General features: G+C 50.2%; 1 protein-coding gene across 1 annotated transcript in view; it reads right to left on the reverse strand.

Moving 5' to 3' along the window:
- The window catches only part of Zhx2 (zinc fingers and homeoboxes 2), a 161,687-nt gene that overhangs the window by 94,457 nt on the left and 42,377 nt on the right, over positions 1 to 24,853 (reverse strand). Inside the window, exon 2 of the mRNA XM_027949587.3 lies at positions 58 to 127. The gene's annotated coding sequence lies outside the window, so the exon portion shown is untranslated. The remainder of the gene's footprint in view (positions 1 to 57; positions 128 to 24,853) is intronic.

Consider the following 24,853-nt stretch of genomic DNA (forward strand, 5'->3'; position numbering starts at 1 on the left):
ATCCCTCTCCTCTCCCTTGAGACCCAACCTGTGACCACCGACAGACACATCACTCACCATCTCGTGTGGCTTACATCCTGGGAACCTCCTTCCAGCTCAGCTCCGAGAGCAGCCAGTGTGTGGGGACCTGCAGGAGAGGGACTCAAGGTTAGCAGCAGGGCAGAGCACCGGGTGGCCATCTCTCTTCCCAGCAGGACTGAGTCACTGGGAGACTGGGGTCAAGGTGGGAGGATAAAAGGAAGAGGAATGGGTATGAGGACCGAGCTGCTCATTAAGCCAACCTCAAAATCTCTGGGCTTTGTGGCGATTCTGAGACAGGGAGAGGAGGAAAAAAAAAAAAGCCCCTAACCCTGGATGAGTCAGCAGCTCTCTGCAAGGCAGGCTTTTCAGGAGAGCGGAACTGATGGGGAAACTGCGTGGGGTGGGCCGGGGGCCCTCTTTGACCTCACTCAGTGTCCCGGGAGTCGCCCCTGCCTGCTCCCAGCAGCAGGCCACACGTGGTTCCATTTGGATGAGGGCTTAGGGGGAGCTCTGTGCTCAGGCCTCCAGTGGGAAGGATGCTGAGGCCTTAAAACAAAAGCCCCCAAATTGTATTTATATCCCGAGAGACTCCTGCCAAGCTCACCCCGTGTGCTTCCATTATCCCTCGGAGAGCCGGAAACTGGAAGAACAAGGCGAGTGCCGGCCTCTGAGGATGTGTCCCCAGCACGGCGAGTTGAGGCCTGAGCCCTGGAGGCTCCACGGCCAGCCAGGCAGAGGCCACCTGCGGGCACGTGTGCGGCAGCAGCCAGCAGCTGAAGGCTGGGGCTCGCTCCCTGCACCCAGCCACCTTCAAAGCAAACCTTGTTTTTTCTGGTTTCCTTCAGAATTCTCAGGTGAGTCTATCCATCCATCCCTGCTCTCAAAGATGCACTGTTAGGAATGGGGGGGGGAGATGGTGTTCACTGTGTAGCCATCGGGCACTCGGCTCTGGGCATTCAAGCTGGACTCTGGTCACCTGGGAGCTCGAGGGAGGGGCAGGGTCCCAGCAGGGACTGCATTTTAACAAGACCCCCTGTGACTCCTGCACGTTCAAGTCTGCAAGAGTGTTGGTGGATGAGGCTTTTATTCATGGGAGGAGGAAAGCTGTGGCCCATTCTCCAGGGGGGAAAGGGCTGGACGGTGACAACTGGGCCATCGTGGCTGTGCAGCAGTAGATGATAGAGCAGGTTCAAAGCCATGCTCACGGGGCTGTGGAACTATGTGGGGGAAGCAAAACGAGAAGGTGAGGGTCAGGCAGGCCCCGCTTCAAGGGAAGGGCAGTGAGCCAGGGTGGCCAGGGGCCCTCAGGCCCTGGGGTCAGCGTGGGGTCCCAGCTGTACTGCAGAGAGCTCTAAGCAGCAGCCATTGGGGACTGGAGGTAGTTTTCCTCCTCTTCACTTCCGCCAAGGGCCAGCAAAATTCCCCAGTCAAAAGTCCTGGGTCTCCTTCCTGCAGGGGTATTCAAGCTTCTGCATTTAATCACAGCGATTAACTGATTTTCATTTCAGGGAGTTTAATTCTCTTGGCCACGGCCCTTGGAATGAACCATCCAGTAAGGAAGAAGGTGCCCTAAGGTGCCCTCAGAGACCAACTACCCTACGTAGTCCAGACACAGACCAACAGGAAAGACAATACTCTACAAACCCTTATACCTTAGAAAACGCTTCTCCTCCACTAACTAATCAGCTTCCAACTTTTAAGGGATGTGTCCTTAGCCCTATCTCACAGTTGAGAAAATCATAGCACAGAGAGGATAAGTGACTTTCCTGAGGTCACAGAGCTCTCTGATAGTTTGTGGCTGCTATCCTTTGATTCTAGCTCCAGAGGTATGACTAGAGTAGTCCTGCTGATCCTGATGGGGAGAGGGACATCACAACAAAGGTTTCTGATGCTCCTGATTACCGTTACTCACCTCCATATATTCTTGTGACACACTTGGTGTTAGGTGGGTATAGTATATAGACTTACAAGAGGAGAACGTACTACAATTGACGGGTGAATGACCGGTGTCCTTCTCAATGCCAGCTAGGGCTGGGGATGCAAGCTCAGAGGCAGAGTGTTTACCTAGCACTGTGATACCTTGCACTCTATTACCAACTGGTCTTCTTTGTTTATTAGTTATTAATACTGTCTCGCAATATGGCATGCTCTAGAGGTCAGACTTGGAATCTCATCTCCCTCTTTGCTAGTCCCGTGGAAGGGGATTTGTCCCAGGTCCTCTGGAGTATATTAAAATTATTAATGTTCGAGTATCTCATTTAAAATGGCCAAGTATTTGTAACATAATCTCTGCAATCCTCTCATATACCATCATCTTTAATTACTTATAATACCTTATACAATGTAAAAGCTATATATAAAAAGTCTGTGCATGTTCATTACAGATAAATGCATTTTCCAGCTGTGGCTGGTTGAATCTGCGTGTGCAGACCCTGTGGATACAAAGGACAACTGGACGTTATTTACACTCTTGCACTTGCTTCCGGAAAGCGGATTAGCTCAGCTAGGGCAGTGATGTCAATGAAGTGTGGGTGTCGCCTTGGTGCGAAGACAAATGTCCAGCACATTAATGTTTTGTACCACCAGATACCAGCAGCTGGGTGTAAAGTGACTGACTCTGCTGCCCACGTGCCACCCACTCCCTGGCCTTCCATGGCTCACTGTGCCCACATGTGGTCTCAGAAGCATTGCTGCTCAGGTCTCCCTGATCTTTGTGTAGAGACCATGCTGGACTGTCCACCTTGGCCCCGTTAGCAAAGTCTGCAACTGCTCTTTCACCGTCACTTCTGGGGAAAGTATCTGTCCACACCTGTCTTTGCCTGCTCCAGTCACTATCCACCATGTTTCCCATTTTTGTTTTCTTTAAATATTGCCCCATGGTTATACAGGCCCTGAAGTCGCTGCTGTATTTCTTTGTTTGATTCAAAATTTAATGGCCTTTTTAATGGGCTGCCACCCTCCCCAGGACTGTGCCTTGTCACTGACTTGGTTGTGTCGTGTCTGTTGCAACCCTGTTGTCCCCCAAAGTTTTGATTTTTAAAAAATTTTCATAATGCAAGGATGTCTGGGATCACACTACATCACTTCACAGCAGAAATGCCTGCAGAGTGGAAGATACAGGGTAGGTACCAACATCTATAAAGGACTTCAATGTATAATGCATAGCTTTTAAATATTGACTATGTTGATATTAAATATTGAATATATTAAATATTCAATTAATCATTTATTGAGTACCTGAACATATCTGATTTTGTGCTAAGCACCAGACTGACATTGAAGATAAAGCTCAGTCCCTACCCTTAAGGAATGGTATAAAAAGGGAGAAACACAGCAGATTGTGAGAAAATATAATGCATCAGGAGGTGGCCTGGGTAGGAGCAGCTACCAGATGCCTCCTGTGTCTGCAGAGGTCAGTTCTTCACGCCCGGCTTGCTGAGGCCCTGGAGGTCTAGCCCGCCCTTCCCCCACCCTACCTTGCCCTGCTGTGTCCTGGCTTGCTGGCTTCTTCTCAGTGCCCTGTCCTGTGCTCTGTGCAGTTCCAGGGCTGTGCTAGGCCCTCTCCTGAATACTGTCCTCGCTCCTCCCACGGGCACCAGCTTCCCCTGCAGGACCCACAGCGCTAACACAGTTGAAGGGCTCAGGACCACTGCGAAAGCAGGTGTGTTTGCAGCTCTGATTACTCACGACACCTGTTATTATCCTCAACTGACGAGGCAGCCACTTGGGCACAGAGGAGCAGAGCATCTGGCTGGGGCTGCACAGGGAATGATTCTCGGAGCTGGGGGGTTTATCCTTGAACCCGCACGGCACCATCCCCCAGGGGCAGACATCTGGTCCCCGTCAGCCTGGGGGACATGCACTGGTCTTGAACACAGGAGGCCAGAATCTGGTCCTGCTTCTCTCACATGCTTGTTCTGCGTCCCTGGCTGGTCACTTCCCTCCCAGGGACTGTGGAGCCAGGGGGGCTCCACAGAGCTGCCTCCCCGTGGAGAGGAGCCACTGCCTCAGAGCAAGCCCTGAAGCCCTCCCTCTGGTGTGCAGAGCAGCAGCTCATCAGGAGCTTTGCAAATGAATGAAGGGCTTTTTAGGCCCCTGGAGCTCCCAGCGTGCACACTTCCTGTCTTCCTGGCTCAAGACTCTGCACCAGAAAGCACTGGCCCCCAGAGCAAAAGCCTAGTGAGGAAAAATCTGCGGGTAGCACTTCCCCCACAGATTCCCCCCTTTCCCCTTGGCTAGTCTAAGCCTGTGGAGTTGCTGGAGAGCGGAAGGGGGAACAGGGAAGCTACTTAAGGGCTCCCAGAAGTCAGCTCCCTCCCAGGGCCACCCCGCTAGGGAGGGCACTCCATCCAGTCTTCATCAGCTAGCAGGCCAGCAAGAAACTCGGATCTAGTAAGCAGGTCATTATGTCCTGAGGTGACAGCATCGTTTTGGGGGTTTTAGTGATGAGGGAGCCCCATACTCTGGTTGGAGCTGGGACAGACTGGGAACAAGAGGAAAGTCAAGGTCAAAAAGGGTGAAGATATAAAGCCATCTGTGGAGTTTGGGCTTAGTTGTCCCTTTGCAAGCTGAATGGGCCATCTCTACTTCCTGTCTGTCTTCCAGACAAGATTTCCCCTTGGTCACTAAGAGCAGCCTTTAATTCCAAAGAGTATCACTAGCAAGTGGCCAAGGGTAGCCGACACCACCTGAGTACACGCTCTGTGCCAGGCACTGGGCTGGACTTGTCTTCTCTCTTTTCCATTGCAACTCTGAGGAGCAGGTACTTATGTACCCATTTTAGAAATGGCAAACCTGAATATAAGGGGTGGACTAAGTTACCCAGAGTTACAAGGGTAGGAAGTCCAGCACTGGAGGTAGGACTCAGAACATTCTGAATGGTCCTTCCATGTCCCCTGATGCTGTCTCTCCAACTTTGACTCTGCCTGAAGTTGCTGGCAAACTGGGCCGTCTCTCCCTCTAGCCCCAACCTATTCCTCAACGGAGATCTCCAAGTTCAGAAGAGGCTGAGTTCAGGAGCAGCCCAGGTGTGTGTGTGCAGCTTGACATCTTGGATGTTTACGAGAATACTGAATTACACTCTAGAATTGATCTGGGTTTGTTTCAAAACGTTTCCTCTTCAAAACTGTCGACTGCCATTGACATTCCGGGAAGAGGTGCCCGGCATGGGGAGGGTGGTGTCTGTTTTGCTCAGTGTTCTTGGCTCTTTCAGCAACCCTTGATGGGGACATTGACAACAGGCCAGGCTGTGGGGCGATAAGGGGAGCCCTGGCTTTATTGGGTTGGGGACAAAGACTTCAATGACATTATTGTCCTAACCCAAGCACAGTACAATGGTGGCAAGATTGCAAGGAAAGGCACATGAGGACATTGCAGACAGAAGTGTGGCCTGAACTACAAGTAGCAAAGGAAGCTTGGAGAAGAGCTGTGCAGGTGGAGCTGGGGCCCAGGGACCCAGAGCCTGGAAGCCAGCCCTGGGGCTCCAACCAGAGCTCTCCCAGGGACCCGAAGACCTCTGGAGAAGTCAAATCTTCACCTGTGAGTGATGGGAAGCCACCAAAGAACTGGACTCGCGTCTGCAGTTTCTGGCACACAGTGGCCCTCAAAAGTATTTGTTGCATGGAAAGATGCATCCTGTTTATCTCTGTGACCCTGCGATCTTTAGAAAGGGCAAGCCACAGGGCCATCTGATTTGTGTAGGGAAAAGTTCTCCTGGGCACCTGACCTGAGCTGCCTTCTGTTGAGTCTCGGGGGGACCCTGGCTCCGGTGCGGCTGTTGGCAGATGGAGGAGGATAAAAACACCTCCGATTACAGCTCCCGGGAGCCAGGGGAGCTATGAGAATGAGGCTGCACAAAAGGGACAGAAGTGAGCTGGAAACACAAGCTCTCTGGGCGGGCAGCGGTTTCTGTCTTCAAAATAACCACAGCAAAGGGAGGATCTGCCTGGAGAACCAGGCTCTGCATGGTCCCCAAAGGGCGGGAGTCAGTCGAGTGGCAGAGGTAGGTGAAAAGACCCCTGTCTGAGGAAGTCATGCTGGCTTGGGACATGCAAATGCCGTGTCCTCTCCTCCTGGCTGCCAAGTCTTGGCTTCTTGAGACAATAATTTAACCCCAATCTCTCTGGTTTAGGGAGACAGTGCCTTCCTGGCCAGAGACTGACAGATGATGTCTACCATCGAAGAGCTTTTTTTTTTTTTTAATATTTTTTAGTTGTCAATGCACCTTTATTTTATTTATATATGATGCTGAGAATCGAACCCAGCACCTAGCATGCTAGGCAAGCACTCTACCACTGAGCTATAACCCCAGCCCCATCAGGGAAGAATTTTGTGTCCAGAGATAAAATGTTTTCTCCTCTCTAAGCATTACTTTTGTCATCCATAAAATGGAATACTATGGGGATGAGATAATATTGTGAAAGTTACGTGCTACGATTTGAACCCAAACCTGTCTGCTTTCAATAGTTCCACCCCACAACTGTCTCTTGAACTTGGGACATGACCATCTGGTACATAATAGTGCCCAACAAATGCTGGTTCTCCTTTCCTTCTTCTACACATCTGTTATTTTCTGACCATGTTTAACGAAAATCTGGCCATCCAGGAGGTGCTAAATAAACCCAGGTAAACGGGCTCTTCCTAGGTACAACGCAGTGGCTGAGAGTACAGAAGGAGAAGGCAGCCAGCTGAATTTTCTCCTAACTGCACCTTGTTTCAAACCCTTTATTAAATGTCTTAAGTATCACTTGCCTTCAGGGTCAAAGTAAAATTGCCAGGAGTTTTCACTTTGCACTCAAAAATGACTCTCGCTAAACTTTTTTTTTTTTTTTTTTTTAAATGTGTGTGTGAGAGCATGAATGTACTAACTCATAGCTGGAAAAACTCTCCCTAACACGTTCCAAATTTGTCGAGTCACATGAATTGAGTAAGAGTGCTTAATGTGCCTGCTAACCCCAAAATGGTGAGCAGTTAAGCCAGCCACTGGGGCCCCATCTCTCCCTTTCCCACCCTGGCTCTGAGCAGGAGTGTAGCCAAGGGCATGCTTGGAACCAGGTAGTGGCACAGATGCGAAGAATGCACAGACTGGAGAAGATCTGGCAATTAGCAAGAGCCAAACTAAACTGTGAGGTGGTAGAATTTTAATTTCTAAAACATGAACTGCGTATAGGATCACCCAAGTTGAACGGCTTCACCTACAGAGTCAAGTCCGGCTGGTTACCGTATCAAGCACTTTGTAGACATGACTCATCTAATCCTCCTGGCCACTCAGGTGCTATGATTATTCCTCTTTTACAAACGAGGAAACAGAGGCACCTAAGTGTTAATAACTTGCTGAAGGTCCCCAGTGCACAGAGGGCGGAGCTAAGATTCAGCCCAGCTCTGGAATGGATGCTGTCACCCACGGGGGACGATTCATGCTGAAAGGACAGAATTCTTTTGCATAGAAGAAAGAGAACTTCATTTACTCCACAAATATCTCTCCAACACTTTGAATACAAACATGGCATCAGGTGCGGGAGAGGATGCTGGTGGAAGGCGTGGGAAGAACGGGGGAGGTTTGGTTACTGCTATCAATGAGTCTGAAATTGTGTAGAGAAGTTATGATGTTTGCCCAAATAATTACAGGAAGAAATAAGTGAGAACACCCACAGCAGGATCGTGAAGTGGCAGGGGTGGGAGGGCTTGCCAAGCTGATGGCTCTGGCTGAGGTGACCTGGGGGGGCAGCCATTGAAGCTGGTCTGAAGGGCTCATAGGATTCAAGCAGGAGGCGGCCAGAGGAGGGTTTGCCTGACCAATGTCAATGCCCCGGAGCTTCCATCTCGGTTCTGAGTTGGGATCCATGCACTAGCACGTGGAAATATCATCCCTGAGGTGGCCAAACCTCCAGATCTGGCAGGAAAGAAGCCCAGGTAGAGGAACCGGAGGGAAGGGAGCTCCCAGGAGTTAGGAGGCTGGGGAGGACGAGGATGGGGGAGCAAGGTGCAGATGTCGGGCAGGAGCTCTCTGCCCACCCGATCTGCTTGGCTCTGAGCAGGCCCCTGCCTTGGTTTCTCGTGTCTACAAGGAGGGAGATGAAGGAGGTGCCATGTCCCAGGTGGGGGGAACCTTGGAGAGCTCCCAAGTTGTCTCCTGATTTTCTAGATGCAGCTAGAGAAGCTGCATTCATAGAAGTCATTGGAATTGAATCCAAGTTTGTGGCATGAGGACTCTAGGTCACATTTTCCAGAGGAGCCCCCTTTCCCACGCCCACTTCCAGGAGGCTCTGGGCATGCTGAGAGAGGAGAGGATAAAGACAGCCACCAACCATGCCCTGCCAGGCCAGTGGCCACAGCTCCCACATCCTGGGGCCCTGGAAGGCTCGACCACAGACCCCAAAAGATCAGCCTGGGCCACCCTCCTGGGCCTGCCCTCCCAGCTCATCCTCCTGAGAGGGACCCTTCCCCCCACTCTCAGGAAGTTTCCAGGAAGCCGTGACCTGTGTCTCTGCAGCCTCGGTTCTCCCTGACAAGACGTACATCTGGTTGTGACTCACAGGGCTGGATTTCTGCCCAAGGCCATATTTCTCAAGTGGGGAGCACATTCTCTCAAACTGACAACCTGCTCACTGTGGTGACAATAGAGGCTGCTTTTGTCAGCCGCTGCTGAGGTCATCCAGATGGCACCCAGGCTTCCTTCCCTGACCTGTCTCCAAGAAGCCCATCTGGCCTGGGCAGTTTCTCAGGGTCCCTTAGATACCAGGTTGTCCACCGACCCCCTCCTGTACACCATCCTGCTCCTCCCTTGTTCCTGCTCCACAGGACTTCCTGACCACTCCAGCCTTCACTGGGCATCCCACCTCTGAAATCCCACTCACTTATGGTTTGCCTTTGAACTTAGCTATCCCTGGGGCAGCTGGGCAGTAATCCTGCCTCTCCCCGCGGGTGGTAGGCCCAGAGGAGGGCCAGGTACAGTGATGACCACAGCAAGCACAACAAACACGAATGCCTGATAAACTCAGGTGTGTCCACCACAGGGACTTTGTACTTGCTATTCCTCCTTTCTAGAATAGTCAGTCTTTGCATGGCTATCAATTTCTTGTCAAAGTCACCTCCTCAGTGAGGCCTTTCCTGATCCTGTCCTTCCGACTTCCTCCCTGCACCCTCTGTCTTATCACTTGTTTAATTTTCTTAAACCACACATCCCACTCTCAAATTGCTGATTTGTTCATTATCTGCCCACATGTCTGCTTGCTGATGATCCGTCTCCCCCAGTAAGAATGAGTGCAGGGGTCTGTGTGGCCTTGTTGCCCACGGGACTCCCAGCACCCAGCAGAGGGCCCAGTGCGGAGCATTGCGTGCTGACTGCCCCTTGATGAAGCCAGGGGTGTTGCCAGGTGGTGGGGTGCGTGAACCTTGCCCAATCATCATGCAAACCCTGTGTGGTTGGCATCACTGCCCCCATTTTGCAGGTGAGAGGTGACAGAGTTAGGCATTAAACTCGAATGTGATGTGAAAGCCCCCACTGACTCTGTGGCTTCCCTCCCTCCAAAGCTTTCAGAATCCGCAGTGAGAACAGGAGAAGTATGAGCCTGGAATTGCCGGGTTCTACGGGAGCCAGGTCACAGGGGAGGCAGGTCCTCCTCCTTCCTCAAACACAGACATCTTAGCAAAGAGCACAAATCCTTGAGGAGCTCGCAGAAGCCTCACACTGGTGGCCCATGGTCCCAAACCAGCCGGACTTGCTTCACTGGCCTGGCACAGTACTTAAAAACAAGGAGGGATCTGAATGCCCTTAGGCACACTCTGGTCTAGGGACACACTTTCTCTGGTCCATCTGCATGCAGTACCCCTTCCTGCTGTCCCGCATCCCATGGATGCATGGCCTGGGACACACAGCTGTCCAGGGTGCCCTGGGTAGAGCCAGAGCAGGCGGGGAACAGGGTATGGGCAGTGTGGTGGGAAGAGGCTGCCTGGGTGGCCTCTGCCTGGTGGGGGATGGGTGGGAAGTCACCCTTCAGGGCGGGGTCCAGAGGAAGGGTGTGGCCAAGCAGGAGGGGGAGTGACTGAGTGGCCCAGGAAGGAAGGGAGCTGGCCTGTGGGCTGGAAGGCAGGTGCAGAGGACACATGGAAATCAGGCTGTTGTCATCGATTACCAGGAAGGAGTTCCAGGAGGCTTTACTCAGGCAGGGACAGGAGGTGACTGGGGTTCACACGTTCAGATGCTGGCTTCCTTCCCACTTCCCAGCTGTGGGACTACATACTAGTAGCATGGGCTGCGCAGCCTCTAGCGTCTCATATGCAAAATGGGCTTCATAATGTTATGTATCTCAAAGGGGTTTGGAGGGGCTTGGAAGGAACTAAATGTGGAACACCTGGCACAATTCCTGGCACATTGAGGCGACCCAGTGAAGGACCGCTACCATCACATTGAGCCTGCACCACTGGCCTAGGGGCAGACCCAGCAAGGGAGAAGTCTGGGAACACGGAAGCCTGTGTCTATTAAGATCACGCATTAAGTAAAAAAAGCCCAGGAGATGGCCCCAGGAAGCACTGTAGGAGGTGGGAGGAAGCAAAGTGAACTTGGGGTCAGCTTGTTCAACTTGTGGCTCAGTTTCCTCATCTGTAAATTGGCAATATCCCTGGCTATGCAAACTGGGTTTTGTGTGAATTTAACAAGTCAAGACATGTGAGGCTGCTTTGAAGTTAAGAACACTGGGCGGCCATAAGGGTTTCATTTTCCTGCACGAAGCTATGTTTAGAGGGGAGATATGTGCCTGGGGCTCTTATTTCTACAAACCATTGAGGCAAGAAAAGTAGCAAATTGCAGCACAGCAAGATGAGAGCAGAACTGGATAAAAGGAGCCGTAGTTCAGACCTTTCCTTGTCCATCTGGGCTGAGTTGGTTTCATTCTCTTCTCCTACTTTCCTTTTGCATTCACACCAGTGACTCAGAACTCCTACCAGATTCTCTGTCTCCAAAGCATAGTGTTTTTTTTTTTTTTTTTTTAAGCTGGAAATTATGATCAAGTGCATTCCCCACAATTTACAGACAAAGAAGCTGAGAGTCATAATAGAGAGTTGGTTACAAACCGTGCTCAGAGGACAGACGGATGAGTTTATATCTTTATTAGCTGTGTGACTTTAGCTAAGTTATTTAGCATCTCTGTGCCTCTGTGTCTAGTATTACCTGGGGTTAATAAGAGTACTCACTCCCAAAATTGACTTGGAAAATCCAATGAGTTTTAAGTGTACAGCATGTGGCTTATGCCTAGCACAGGAATAAAAGGTAGGATTATTTGCAGCCAGCAGGTATTTTAGTGATGGAGTTGGGAATGACTCTTGACTCTGTCCAGGGCTCTTTACACCACCTGAACTGAAATTATATTTGACTCCAATCAAAACACCATGTTTACTGAAGACAGGAGAAGGGACCAACCTGTTCTGAGCATAAAAGACACACTCATGTAGCCCGTGTGCCCTATTTCTGGAACATTCTGGCCACAGAACTCTGACAGTAACTGAGCAGGCAGCAATGCTTCACAGACACATTTCTTACCACCTCCAGGAAGGCAGCAAAAATAATTCACAAAATTTAAAAGCTTAAACAGGAAGGAGACTCAAATGCATCGGGGCGATCTGCTGAGAGTCACAGGCTGGGCTGTATTTCCATCTCCAAATCTTTCCAGTACGAGAGCTTCCGCTTCTGCCTGCTGACAGGTGGTGGTCGAGACAGTGGGGTCTGGAGGAGGACGATTTGGTTCTGATCCTGCCGCAACACTTACTAGCTGGGACCCAGAGGACATTTACTTCCTGTCTGAGCCTCCCTGCCCCTGACAGCTCAGGATATCACAGCACTGACATCCTAAGGTTGCTTGGAGACATCAGGTAATGTGACCAAAGCCAAAGCCCTGACCTGGACCCACAGCGACTCCCAGGGCTAGGAAATGCTCATGATGTACCCAACAGGTGTCAGGTGCTAAGTATTTGGGAACGATTGAAACAAAGTCCTTCTCCTTGTGGAGTCTGAGCGTCAGAGAGAAGAGCAGACCATGCAATAAGCAAGTAAATATAAAAGGTCAGAGCTGGGCACAGTGGCCACGCCTGTAATGCCAGCAACTTGGGAGACTGAGGCAGGAGGATCTCAAGTTCAAGGTTAGCCTGGGCAACTTAGTGAGACCCTGTCTCAAAAAATACAAAGGGCTGGGGATGTGGCTCAGTGGTAAAGTGCCCCTGGTTCAATCCCGGATACCAGAACAACAACAACAACCCCGCCCCCCAAAACAATGTCAGGTAGCAATAAGTGCTTGGAAGAAAAGCCAGATGAGGGGATGGGGATTGGTGGGGTGCGTCTAACTCTGATGCCTTGGTGGGTGGAGAAGTGTCCTTGGGGGACGTCTTCTAAGCAGAACCTTAATGGCCAAATGTCCTTCCCACTCTTTTCCCCCCATCCACCTTGGAGAAAGCCAGACATGCTTCTGCTCTGCCGTTCCAATGTGGGTCTGAGGCTTTGCTGGAGAACACACCCCATCTGGTGAGTTCAGTTCCCAGTAGCTGGGGCCATACACGTGCCTGGAGGAGGCCCTGGTGGTGTAGCAGCCCCAGTAAACAGATTTCAGAGGCTCCTCAGGACTCATAACCATCACTCAGGAACTGTGTAGGGGCTGAATTTCCAAATTGCCTCCTCCTTCCACGATACCCACGGGGAAAATGTCTTGGTTCCCAGCCCACCCTGGCCACAGGGCCGAGAGCAGAGTGCGGGAGAGCGCACTGGCTTCCTGAGCTGCTTCCAGCCAGCTTGAAAGAGGTCTCTGAAGAAACTGAGAGTCCATTTCCTCTCCCTCAGATGCCCAGGAAGTTATTTTACTGGACAAAACCCAAATATTGGGAATCCAGGGACAACATTCTCATCGGCCCCCTGCCTCGCTGAATCTTCATTATTTTAACAGAGAAGGACCACGGGGCCACAAACAGAGCTGAGAATGGGCCCCAAGGTCTTCCCACACAGGCTGAGTTCAGAGCCCTTAATGAGAAGTCCGTTAATTTGGGGAGTGGGGGTGAGGACAGGGGACGGGGACTGTTCTATTTATAAAGAATGAAATAATTAAATTCAGGTCAGTGGAGGGAGCCACTGGGCTGAAACAAATTTGGAGGAGCGGGGTGGGGGGTAAAGGCCAGGGACAGAGGCGGGAGCGGTGGTGATTCAGGCCACCTCCTCCAGCAGCAGCCGAAGGGGGCGTGGCCTGGCGCAGGGTGGCGGCTTCACAGCAGGGCTGCGGCTGTCCCCCTGGGGGCTGGCTCAGCAGGCGGCTCCCTTTCTGGAGGACTCACAAACAGACCCAGCCTCACCCCACAGAGTCCACCTGGTCGAGGTCAGCAGGGCTCCCTCACTCCTTCTTCAAAGCGTATTATTTCGAGGGCAAGTTTTAAAAGTGCCCAGAGCTCCCAGGGCAGACCATGCCTTTCCCTTGGCCAACTAGCCCTGGAAGCCATGTTTGGAGCTGTCTTCAAAGAGTCAGATTACAAGGCCAAGAGCAAGCCTGGGCACAGTGCTGTACAGCTGCCCACGTCCTGACACCCTCCACTCATAACTGTGCCTTTTAGCGGACGTCACACTGGGTCCTCAGGTGTGACCCGCGGAGCCACCTACTAGGGGGAAAGATTGGCCAACACCAAGGGTGAGAGTGTGGTGAGGGGAGAAGGGGTGCCCTCCGACATCCTTGGTGCCTGTGTTCTGGACCATGGTGCCACCTGTGGAACACAGGATGAGCCCCCCACGTGGACAACAGTGACCAGCACAGCTGGTCATTCCAAGGGGGGGTTCTGATGATCATTACTTTTGTACTTTTTAGAAGTCTGTTGTATGGTGTGTGCACCTGCTCTGGGCGTGGCCTGGGCCAGGCACATGGGGTAGAGAGTGAGAAGGTAAGGACAAGGACTCTGACTCTGGCGATCAAGAGGGGAGCCGAGGTGCCCCTGTGGGAGTAACCTTGGATCCATGGCTGCGCTTGTCTGTTGGGCCCCAGGGCTGGGGGTTGCAGAAACCCACTGAGAAGGGCACTAGGAGTGGGGGTGGCTGGGGAGGAGGTGGTGGAGGTAGGGCCTGAATCCCACCTCGAAGAAGAGGAGGACCAGAAGATGATGGGGGAGAGGATGCCACCAGGCAGGGGGCAGGGAGGCAGGACAGGCACAAGAGTGGCCTGCGTGGTGTCTTCCACCAACCTGCACAGGAAAAGGGAAGCCATTCCAGGCTGGGGGAGTGTTGTGGAAGCTCCCAGAAAGTCCAGAAGGAATTCCTGAGGACCCCATCCTGGCAGGAGCCTTTCCGTCCAACTGAGCTCACTTGGGAACAGGTTCCTTTGGAGAAAGGCACCCAGGACAGGGTGCATGCACAGCCTGGCATGCACCCCAGAGCCTCCCAGGGCCTTAGCATCTTTCCCTGGAAATTATGACAGTGACCTCAGCAGCAGTCCTGTACCAAGCCCTGCTCCAAGTACCTCATCCAGCTCCACTCTTTCAATTTAAAAGTGCCGTTATTACCATAAATTCACATGCTCTCAGCTACTCTATTTCTTGGCCTCTCCAACAGAGTTAAACATGCCACTTATCTCACCTCAGAGATTTTTGTAAAATCAAGTATGCTTATGAAAGAGTCTTTTAATGGAATGGCACTCTATCCATGCTTATTATTGTTGTTGATATTATTGTAATTTTACTAGGCTTCATCGACACAGCAGCCATCAGAGGGCAAAGGTTACTTAAGGCCTGAGCACGGTATTTTAAGAAGAAAGAAAGAATGGCTTTCAAGCATGAGCAGAGGAAAGATCCTGTGGAGATTGGTGAAAGAAAAAGTAACCCAAAGCCTGCAACATTAGAAGGCAGGACATTGGGGGTTTTGTTTGTTTCTTGTAGCAGGCCCAACATTCTGAGAAGGGTCATTAATTGCTCCCTGGCTCCCTGGTGGCAGAAGGAATACAGGGCTTCTGGAAGCCAGCAGCAGAATCCTTTACCGACAGCCTGGCCAGGGATGGGCCTGGGCTCCCCAGCTCACAGGAAGCATTGGTCCGATGCCCAGGAGCAGGGCAATGTGACCTGCTCTCTGCCGGAGAAGGCCGAATGTCTGGGGACCTCTCTCCTTGCATAATTAAGTGCCTAGATGGCTGTAACTAACAAGTTCACAGGGACCCTGATTCCTTGCACCCTCCAAAACTGTTCCTCTGAAGATGCACCCCTTCAACCTCTCACTGAGTCACTCAGAAACTGAGAGCCACCTGGGTCCTCCACCCGCTCTGCCAGGATGCACAGCCAGCCCACCGCAAGGCTGCTCCTTTGCTTCCCACCTGTCGCCAGATCTACACGCCTCCCCTCTCTGGCTTGAACTTCCACAGCAGCCTCCCAAGCGGCCTGCCTGGTTCCACCTTTGCTTTTTCCAGTGCAGCCAGGGGTCTTTCCAGAATGTACATCAGATGGCAGCCTCTCCTGTCAAGACCTGTCACGGCTCCCACCGGGCTCAGAGCAAATGCACATGCCTTCCAGTCCTTTGAGTCCCTGGGGGATGTGGCTTCTGTCTGTCTTTCTATTCAGCCTCTGTCTCCCTCCTTCTGGCCTCTGGCTGTGCCACCTAGCCGAGAGACTCTATTCTTTCCCCTGTGCAATGGGCAGGATAATACCACCCTTCCCAGGGAGGTGAGCACCAGAGTATTTGTAAAAGTGCTTTGTGAACTAGAAAGTGCAGCAGAGTGACCTCGGCCCACTTAGGCTTTTGTGTTCTACTCTTAGTTCAGTAATTTCCAGCTCCATTGTTTCTGTATCTCTTACTGTTTGCAATTTTATATGCTTTTCTGATAGAAGGATATTCATATGCACAAGGTCTCACTGAAGACCACACAACAGCATTTCATTATTCCAAAGATAGCAGTCCAGCTTCTTTGTGCTTAAAGCTTGGGCAATATTTGTTCTTACCTGAGTTTAAAGGAAGCAGTCAGATCACTAGAGGCCTCCAGGAATCTCATTTAAACTACAAACCAGTTAATTCCTTTATGGAAATGATGTCAACAGTGTGACCCTCAGTATCACCTCCAACATGTTCAGTAGCATTCGATAGCACTTATTAAGTCCTTACTTTGTGTTGGTTTCTGTGTTAAACACTTTTTATGCTTTTCCTTTGTTAATCTAAAGGACAAGATTAAGAGGTTTTATTATTGTCCAGAAGAGAAGGCTGAAGCACAGAGAGGTTAATTTACTTGCCCAAGGTCACATTGTTAGTGAGAAATAGAGTTCTAATCTTCTATTTTTATAGCCCACATTCTTTAGCTCCAATTTATGTATATTTGAGGGCAAAAGGATTAGGAATAATAATGGAGGGGGGTGACAAGTACAAGGCCACATGACCCACAAATACAAGGTAGTTTTTAAAAAAAATATTTTTATTAGTAGCTGATGGACTTTTATTTACTTATTTTTATGTGGTGCTGAGAATTGAACCCAGTGCCTCACACATGCTAGGCAAGTGCTCTACCACTGAGGCACAACCTCAGCCCCCAAATCAAATTCATTTTTGAAAACTAAACAAATTTTTCATAAGGCCTGTTCTGTGACAAGCCCTGGTTAAGGATCTTTATCTGAATAGTCTTGGATCCATGCTATCATTGCTCTTTGTAGTATCTTATCCTTTCAGGAAAAATCACTGAGGCCCTGAGAATTTGGTTACACTTCCAAAGGGCATCCTGTTTGGACACAGCCAATGTATGTATAATTATATTTCCACGTCTTGGCTGTTTTCTTAAGTTTGGATATGAATCTTTTTAAAAGGAAGTTGAGCTATGTTTTATGTGATACTTTAATTTTACTGTGAAATTTACATAATATTTAATAGAGTAGTCTTATTCACTCTTTTTAAAATTAAATTATTTATTTATTCTAATTTGTTATTCATGATGGCAGAGTGCAATTCATTTCATATTACACATATGGAGCACGGCAAGTTACTTTTAGTAGATTTTCCTTAACTGTAAGCTTCATTCCTTCCTGTCTTTTGTTCCAACTTACAAAGTCGTAGGGTGCTCAGTGGGTTCCCCCATAATCAGTGATTCCCTTGTAAAGAGCAGCCATTATCTTTCTGAAATTTAAACCAAGTCTCTCTCTCTCTCTCTCTCTCACACACACACACACACACACAGTCCAGCCCTGAAGTGTTCTGTTTGACAGACATTCCCAGAGAAGTTTTCCTGCCACGAGGACCTTCTTCCACTCCCGAGCCCGTGGGAAGCAGCAGCAGTGGCACTGACAGCAGGTCAGGGGTGACTTTGTATGCACCATCTCTCTGCTCATAGGAGGAGACGGGCCTTCAGCCTGGCTGCTGAAACTCCCCAGATGCACTGGCCACTCACCATTGCCACCACGGAGCTCAGCATACCAAGGTCACAACGATCCCTGCTGACATCGACTAGGCTCTGTTTACATGAGGGGATCCTTAAAGGGGGTCACACAGTGAGTTACTGGGCATTGCTGTCCCGCCATTGGGCCAAAGGCCACCACCAGCAGGGTACAATTTGTGGGGAACTAATGAAAGTCTCCTCCAACCAAAAATACCACCCCGAGCCTGTGTGGTGGCCCCGCTCTGAACCTGATTCGAAATTCCCACAATAGAGTCTTTCACTGAGGCAGCAAAGACCGGCCAAGTAGGGTAAAGACATCTGCCCAAACTTTGTTCTAGAAAGTTCTGATCATATTTGTTGTGTCGTCTTGGTTGAAGGCTTAATCACATCCATTCTCGACCTGTGAATCTCCACCCTACGTGATCATGGCAACGGCTGATCGTGTGGCATCCCATGCAGGACCTGCCACGTGGCACGAGTCCGAGTAAACAGCGGTTCTAATTGTAATTATTTCAAAAATTTTGAAGTTTTCTGTTAAACAGTTCATGCACTGACAGGGATGCCCCACACCAACCGCTGCCCGTGAGTCGACTCCCCCTGCTCCTCTGCTGTCAGGGAATGAGGGGGGACAATGGTTCTCAAAGTGTGGTCCCCACATCACTCTGGAATTTGTTAGAAATGCAAATGTTGAGGCCTGACTCCTGACTTACTGAAGCAGAAATCCTGGGGGTGGGGCCCAGCCATTTTATAAGCCTGCCAAATATGGAGATGCCTACCAGAGTCTGAGAACCCCTGAACTTAGGCAACGATGGACACATCTGGCTGGTCCTGGGAATTTCCTGGGGATGTCTGAGGGAAGACAAGTTCCTGGGCCTCGGCTCTCAGGGATTCATTCAGTCGGTTCTGGGGTGGAGCCCGGGACTCAGCTTTTTAACATGCCCCTCAGGTTATTCTACTGAGCACAGGTTGGGTTCGTTGGGAGAGAAAAGTCCAGGCGCTGGAAGACACTGGGATGGAGGGGGGGTTGGAGGATGCGGAGGCAGGTCTGGTAGGACTGGGACCTGAGAGAAGCGAGTGCCAAAGACCAATGTCCCCAACTCCAGTTCTATGGATTAGCGAGATGAACTCTTCCTGCAACCTTCTCATTCGCCCAATAGGGAAACTGATTCCCAAAGAGAGGTGATTGTCTTAGTCCCTACCTGCCAGAGCTGGAACTGGAGCCAGGGGTCTTGCTTCTAAAGCCAGCACTCGACCCACAAGCTCCTGCTCCTGGGTTCGGCCCTCTCTGTGTCTCTGTGAATGGGCTCTGCACCCAGTGCTGACGGTGGGGTGAGAGCCAGGGTGCACCTAGACTCAGACCTCACATTCGACTGTAAGATGAGCTTGGTCACCAGGTAGCTGAGCCACCAACTCACCCTCCAGGGGACTCAGTTTCCTCATCTGGAAAATGAGTATATTGTCCGACGTCACAAGGCTGCTGAGCAGGTAAAATACAATCACATATGTGAGGCTGCTTTCCCAGCTGTCCATCAGCCCCACAAATACAGGAACTAGGGAAGAAGAGGAGTTTCATCATGACGCGTTGCCAGAACTGCTTAGAGTCTAGCTATTGAGTCTCAGCCACATGCCAAGTCTCAGCCACTCCCAGCTCTGTGCCTCTGTTCAGGGGCCCCTCTGCCTGAAGTCTGGCCCTAGCTCCAGTACTTGGGGGGCCAAGACTCCCTCTGGGTTTTGCTACACAGCCTGTACCTGAGCTCCTCACAGGCAGGAAGGGGATTCCTTCTGTATCCCTGGACATCTGGCCCCTCCCAGGAGTGCTCAGGAAGTGGCCCATTCAGGTAGGGAGGCTTCAGGGCAGAGGGGCTGAGAGACCTGAGAAGGCCTTCAGGGACTTCTTGGGACATACCCCTGGAGATCAGAGAGAGGGCCAAGGCTTCACACAGGCAGAGGCCACCTGCCACTCCTGGCCATTCTTAGGCCCCTGGTCTCTGTCACCCAGCCCCTCACTGGAGCCTCCTCAGTGGGGCTGGAGGGACTGGTCCTTTAGAGAGCAGTTGGTGACATGGGGAAAGGAGAAAAGAGGAGCAGAGCCACCAGCACTCTGGAGGCCGCGGGGCCTGGTGCTGCCAACCACGCACCGGGCACATAGGACATGCCCAGGGATCACGATGGGGTCCATGTGTCTGGCTGTCTGTTTCTCCCATTTCTCCCTAATTTCCTTGTTTGTAGGCTCAAAGGAGGCCTCCAGAGGGACGAGGGCGCTGGGCGAGAAGACACCTGGGCAGGTGGGCCAGCAGGAGATGCAGGTGCTTCCTCCCACACTGGCCTGGCTCTAGCCTAATGCTGAGTGACCCCTAAAGGCTTGGTCCTCAGGGTGGTACTATTGAGACGTGTCCTGGACCTTTAGGAGAAGGGGCCTTGTGAGACCCCTTAGGTCATGGGGGGCTTGCTCTTGAAGGGGCCTGTGGGACCCCATCCTCTTCCTGTTTCTCTTTGCTTGCTGGCTGTGAGGTGAGCAATGTGTTCCCACAGCGCTCCTTGCATTGCTATCTGGCATGTCCCCCAAAGGCCCAAAGCAGTGGGACTGCCCCATTTCGGACCAGAAGCTCCAAAACTGTGAGCAAAAACAACCGTTTTCTCTTTAGAAGTTATTTATCTCTGGTTTTTTGTTACAGTAACCAGGAGCTGACTGACACAGCCCTGATGAGCTATGTGGTCTTGAACAAGTGACTGGTTCTCAGGGCCTTGCTTTTCTCTCTTTGAAAGCAGAGCAAATGGGCAGTGGTTTGTTTGTTCTCCCCTAAAGATAAAGCAGGCAGCGTGACAAGGAGTAATGCCCCTGACCCAGCCAAGCAAAATGCTTCAGAGCTGATGCTCTGCCCTGGCCGTGGTCTTTCCATGACAACCATGTATAACAACAAGGACCCTGGCGATGAGGACTCCTGTTTCCTATGTTCCAGGCACAAGGCTGGGACAAGTGGTCCTCATTCAAAAGGCAGGTTCATCCTCACCATTGCCCTAAAGGGCAGACACTATCATTTTCCTCATCTTGCAACTAGGAAAACTGATGCTCAGAGAAGTTCATCCTGGGATCACAGACCAGCAAGCCTAGATTGGAGCCTAGGCTGGCAGAGTCTGGAGCCTACCTTCTTACCCCCTGCCCTCTGCTGAGCCTGGAATGTGGTTTCCAGATGGGAAGATGGGAGGATGGAGAAAGGCAATTAAGATAATCTGTCATGGGGCTGGGGATGTTGCTCAATCGGTAGTGCGCTTGCCTGGCATGTGTGGGGCACTGGGTTCGATCCTCAGCACCACATAAAAATAAAATAAAGATGTCGTGTTCACCCAAAACTAAAAAAATATTAAAAATTCTCTCTCTCTCTTTAAAAAAAATAAAAATAAAAAAAAATAATCTGTCATTTTCCAAACTGAAGACTCCAGTCAAGAAAGGCCACAACTGGAACACGCACAGATTCATTCTGCTCAGTTATTCCCAGTACAGGAAGCTCGTAAACAGAAAGGTAGGGTAGGTACCCTGGAGACACACAGCTCTCGGAGAGTCAGACAACCTGCGTTCCAGGCCAACGGCCTCAAGGGGCAGCCTCCTCGCTGGGACCAGGCAGCCACTCCACATCCACATTTTCATCAGTGCCAGAACATTCCTACCCTCTCCCAGACAGAGGTCTAGGCCACCTTAGGAGAGTCCTAGCAGTATCTACCTTCTCCACAATCCAAATTCTAAAAGATCCTGCCTCTCCTATAATAGTTAATTTCCCCATTAACAAAATAAGCATGCGTATACACACAACGGCTGGAGTTTCTGAACTGAACAAGGTTAACTGTTGATATCAGATTCCAGGCCAGGGAAAAACCAAGCCAAACTCCTGACACCGTGGTATTTCATGCAGCCATGTCACTGTGTCCTGAGTACTGCACGGTTTCCACTGGTTTCTGGAAATACTGACTCCGGTGATGTGGACTTTTAAGAAAACACTGGCCTCAACAGTTTCCGAGACTCTGCGACACTGAGGTCTGCGATTCTACCAATCCGGTGGGGCCTGCGAGGGCTTTGCTCATGGGAACACGTCACGGCTGGGCATGTTTTTGTTCCCTTTATGCCGGAAATGCAAAAAACAGGGAGGACCCTTGGAGTGACAGGAGGCCATCCGAGGACGCAGGCAGGCCTGTGCCACTTCACATGGAGAGCAGAAAACACATGGAACTTGTTGGGCCCGAGAGGCTGTCCCAGCTAAAAATATAAGCCCGTCCAAGAAGGTTCAGATGAACTCACTGGTGCATGACGGGTGAGGGAGCTAGAAACATCCAGGTTTGTCACAGATACCTGCAGCTTGCTCAGCTCCCTGAGCAAGGGGACACTGGGCCCGGGAAGCTGGTGTTTCATGGATGGCAACCTCACATCCTTATGCACAAGGGGATAAAAGAGAAAGAAGCCAAAGAAGGGAGACAGCAGTGAGGGTGTATGATGGTCTCCTGCTTCGACATATACCTTCTAGAATCGCCACACACAAAACCCCTTTGTGATAAATTTAGAAATAAAAGAAGAAAAAAGAATCACTTCTGATGTGCTGTCTAGGGATTTTAAATGGTGCGAACATTTGGCTGTGTTATTCATCATGGGTGCATGTGTTTTTTTTTTTTTTTAATCTCTGTGTTCAACATCTATCCTGCATTTTTAAAATTTAACACTTTTTTCCTTCATCACATAAATAGACGGATGGGTTTCTACCACTTCCCCATTAGTTTATGTAATGGTTGCATTATTTTACCATTCGCTTCTTATTGGACATTGTTTTTCTTTCCCCAATTTTCTGCTGGCTGTAAGAATACTGCTGGGATACACCCATTTGGTTACTTCTTTTTAAGGAAATCATGATAAATCTCAGAATCTCCGAGGGGAACATTTGATAGGTTTCTCTTGCGTAGACAAAGGGTGTGAGCGGGAGCGCCCAGAGGAAGATGCGTGCGTGTCCCAGCTTGCTACGGTTCCATTGCAAAGGTTCCCACCAAGAAGTCCCTGATACCTGGCCAGGCTGTGCTCCCTCTGTGTGCCTGCTGAAGGCCCCTCCCCTGCTCCCTGCATGTTGAGCACTTGGAGAACTAGAGGGGTGCACATTGGGCCCTAGCACAACCAGACCTGTCTTCCTAGAAATGCAAATCCTTCCTCTGCTCACAAACCTCAAACACAAGGTCCCTGGGTCTCTTCCACCCCACCCTACCTCCAGCTGGTGGCCTGTGTCTTCCCTTTTACCTGAAGGGGTTGAAAGGGAATGGGCTGGGCTGTGGATCAGTAATCTGGGAAGAAAGGAGGTGTCTGAAATGAAATGGTCTTCCTGGTGTTTCCTTTTTGCCCAGTAAGAGGAAGTCAGTTCCTCTCTACCAGCCCTCACTCCACTAAAAGCCATTAAGCGTAACAGAGACAGGAGACATTTATCTGTTGGCAAGTGTGAATGCTACATTCTGTACCTCCAGCAGGGATGGAAATTGAGCTGTTTACTTGGTGGCCACCCCAAGGGACAGAAATGAAGCTCTAATGTGACAGCATTTCTGAAACACATCTTTAAAATCCCAAATAGTCTCACTCCCCACCTGTTAAAACCCACTAGAAATTTGCAAATTTAATTTGGCTAAATTCTACCCTGATGCACTCTGACCATCAAATGCAAATGAAATGATCAGGAGGTGACCACGCCACACTGGTTCCTGTTTTGGAAAGGAGGGGCTCTTTGTAAGCTGTTGGGGTTGCAGCAGGCTAGCTCTATAAATGACTTTCTCCCTCACAAGTGACTTTCAGGATGGGGCTGGAGACCAGACAGGGGTCCACTTCCACATGCTCAGGTGGGTTTGCACATGGATGTTCTGTCATATTAAAAACGTAATGTGCCAAATCCCCTCCGCAGGGCATATCTGGGCTCTCGCTGTCTGTGACAAACCCACTTCTTCATCACCAATGAGAATCCCACTCACAATCTGTCCCTGTCATTCCTTGTATAGTCCAGGGCCATTGCTACTTCAGATGCCACTTAGCTTTTAGATGGAGAAGGCTCAGCAAGTTGAATTCCAGGGGCAGTCATTATTTTATGTACCAAAAGTCAGAGTGCTCAGGCTTTGAAACTGCTTTGAAACTGTTGTCAAATGAATTTGCTTGTATATTTGTTCTCCATCTGGTAAGTTCCTTAGCACTTGAAGGCAGGACCAGGTCTTTTAGGCTGGGTCTGCACCAGTGTCCAAATGGAGGCACCTTCTTCTCCAGCTCCTACCACCAGGTGGGAGAATTCTCATAGTGTTCTTATTCACATTTCCCCACAATGAATACAGCACATACCCTAACCTGCAGTATATAAAGTTTGAAAAGTAAAGAAAAAACTATTGTAGTTCATCAGTCGACTCTAACCACTCTTAAGACTTCTCAAATCTCTTAATGACAGTAAAAGGTAAAAGACTGTTTAAATGCACGTTTTGTAGATTTAAATAAATTTTTTTTTGGATTTGAGGATCTGGAGTTGAAATGTATCCTAAGATGCCTTTAAGCTTGGAGAACTTGTGATTAAGAGGACCACTCCACTTGGGTTGAATCCTGGCTCAGCTACTTACCAGCTGTGTGACTTAGGGCAGGTTGATAACTTCTCTGACTTTGGGCATATCTGGATGCCCCCCGAAATGTTATTCTACTACACATACATGTTATATTCCTTGTTTTACCTAATGTCCCATGTAAACATCTACCTTTATTATTACACAGTCCTTGTAACCATCATTAAAACACTTGTATAAAATTATCTTCAATCTCTGGCTCAGAGTTAAGTAAACATTTCCTTTTTTTTTTTTTTCCGGAAATGCAGTGTTTTAATGACTGTTTAAAAAAAGATCAACACTTTCCATTTGTAGTGGATAAGTGAATTATGATTTGTCATCTCTTGGGCACTCTGTGTAAAATTAAAAAAACAACCCACAAGACTGTGGTGGGGCCCACACTCACTGTATCTTGTTTATATTGCCAATGAGGACAACCTAAATGAGGCTTCAGAGGTGCCATCCATCACCGCCAGGAGGGGAGGGGAACGGCTTAGGTGAAGCCACCACTCCCCGCTCCCAGCAGCCCCTGCTCTTGTGCAGTATGGAGCCGCAGTCCCCTCCCAGTGACCCGTGGAGCCCGGGTGCCCTCAGGTCACATGAGGTATGCTGGAGGGACAGCCCCTCCTGTGCCTGTAGCTAGATGCTGGCTGAGCCATTCATGGGTCACGGCTTCCCCATCGTCTCGTGTTCTGGTTTCTCTTTTGGTGGAATCTTTCACTTTTATTCCCTGTGGCTCAGCTGGCATGAGGATGCCCTCACCCACAGTCTCTCCTGGGGTGTGTGTGCCTCCTCTTCCTCCCTCTCCCCCTTTCCCTCTCTCTCCCTCCCCCTCACCCACACAACTGTACATTGCACTGGTATTTTCTCTCTCCAGTTCCAGAAAA

This window comes from Marmota flaviventris, chromosome 15 (genome assembly GCF_047511675.1).
Source record: "Marmota flaviventris isolate mMarFla1 chromosome 15, mMarFla1.hap1, whole genome shotgun sequence".
Lineage (NCBI taxonomy): Eukaryota > Metazoa > Chordata > Mammalia > Rodentia > Sciuridae > Marmota > Marmota flaviventris.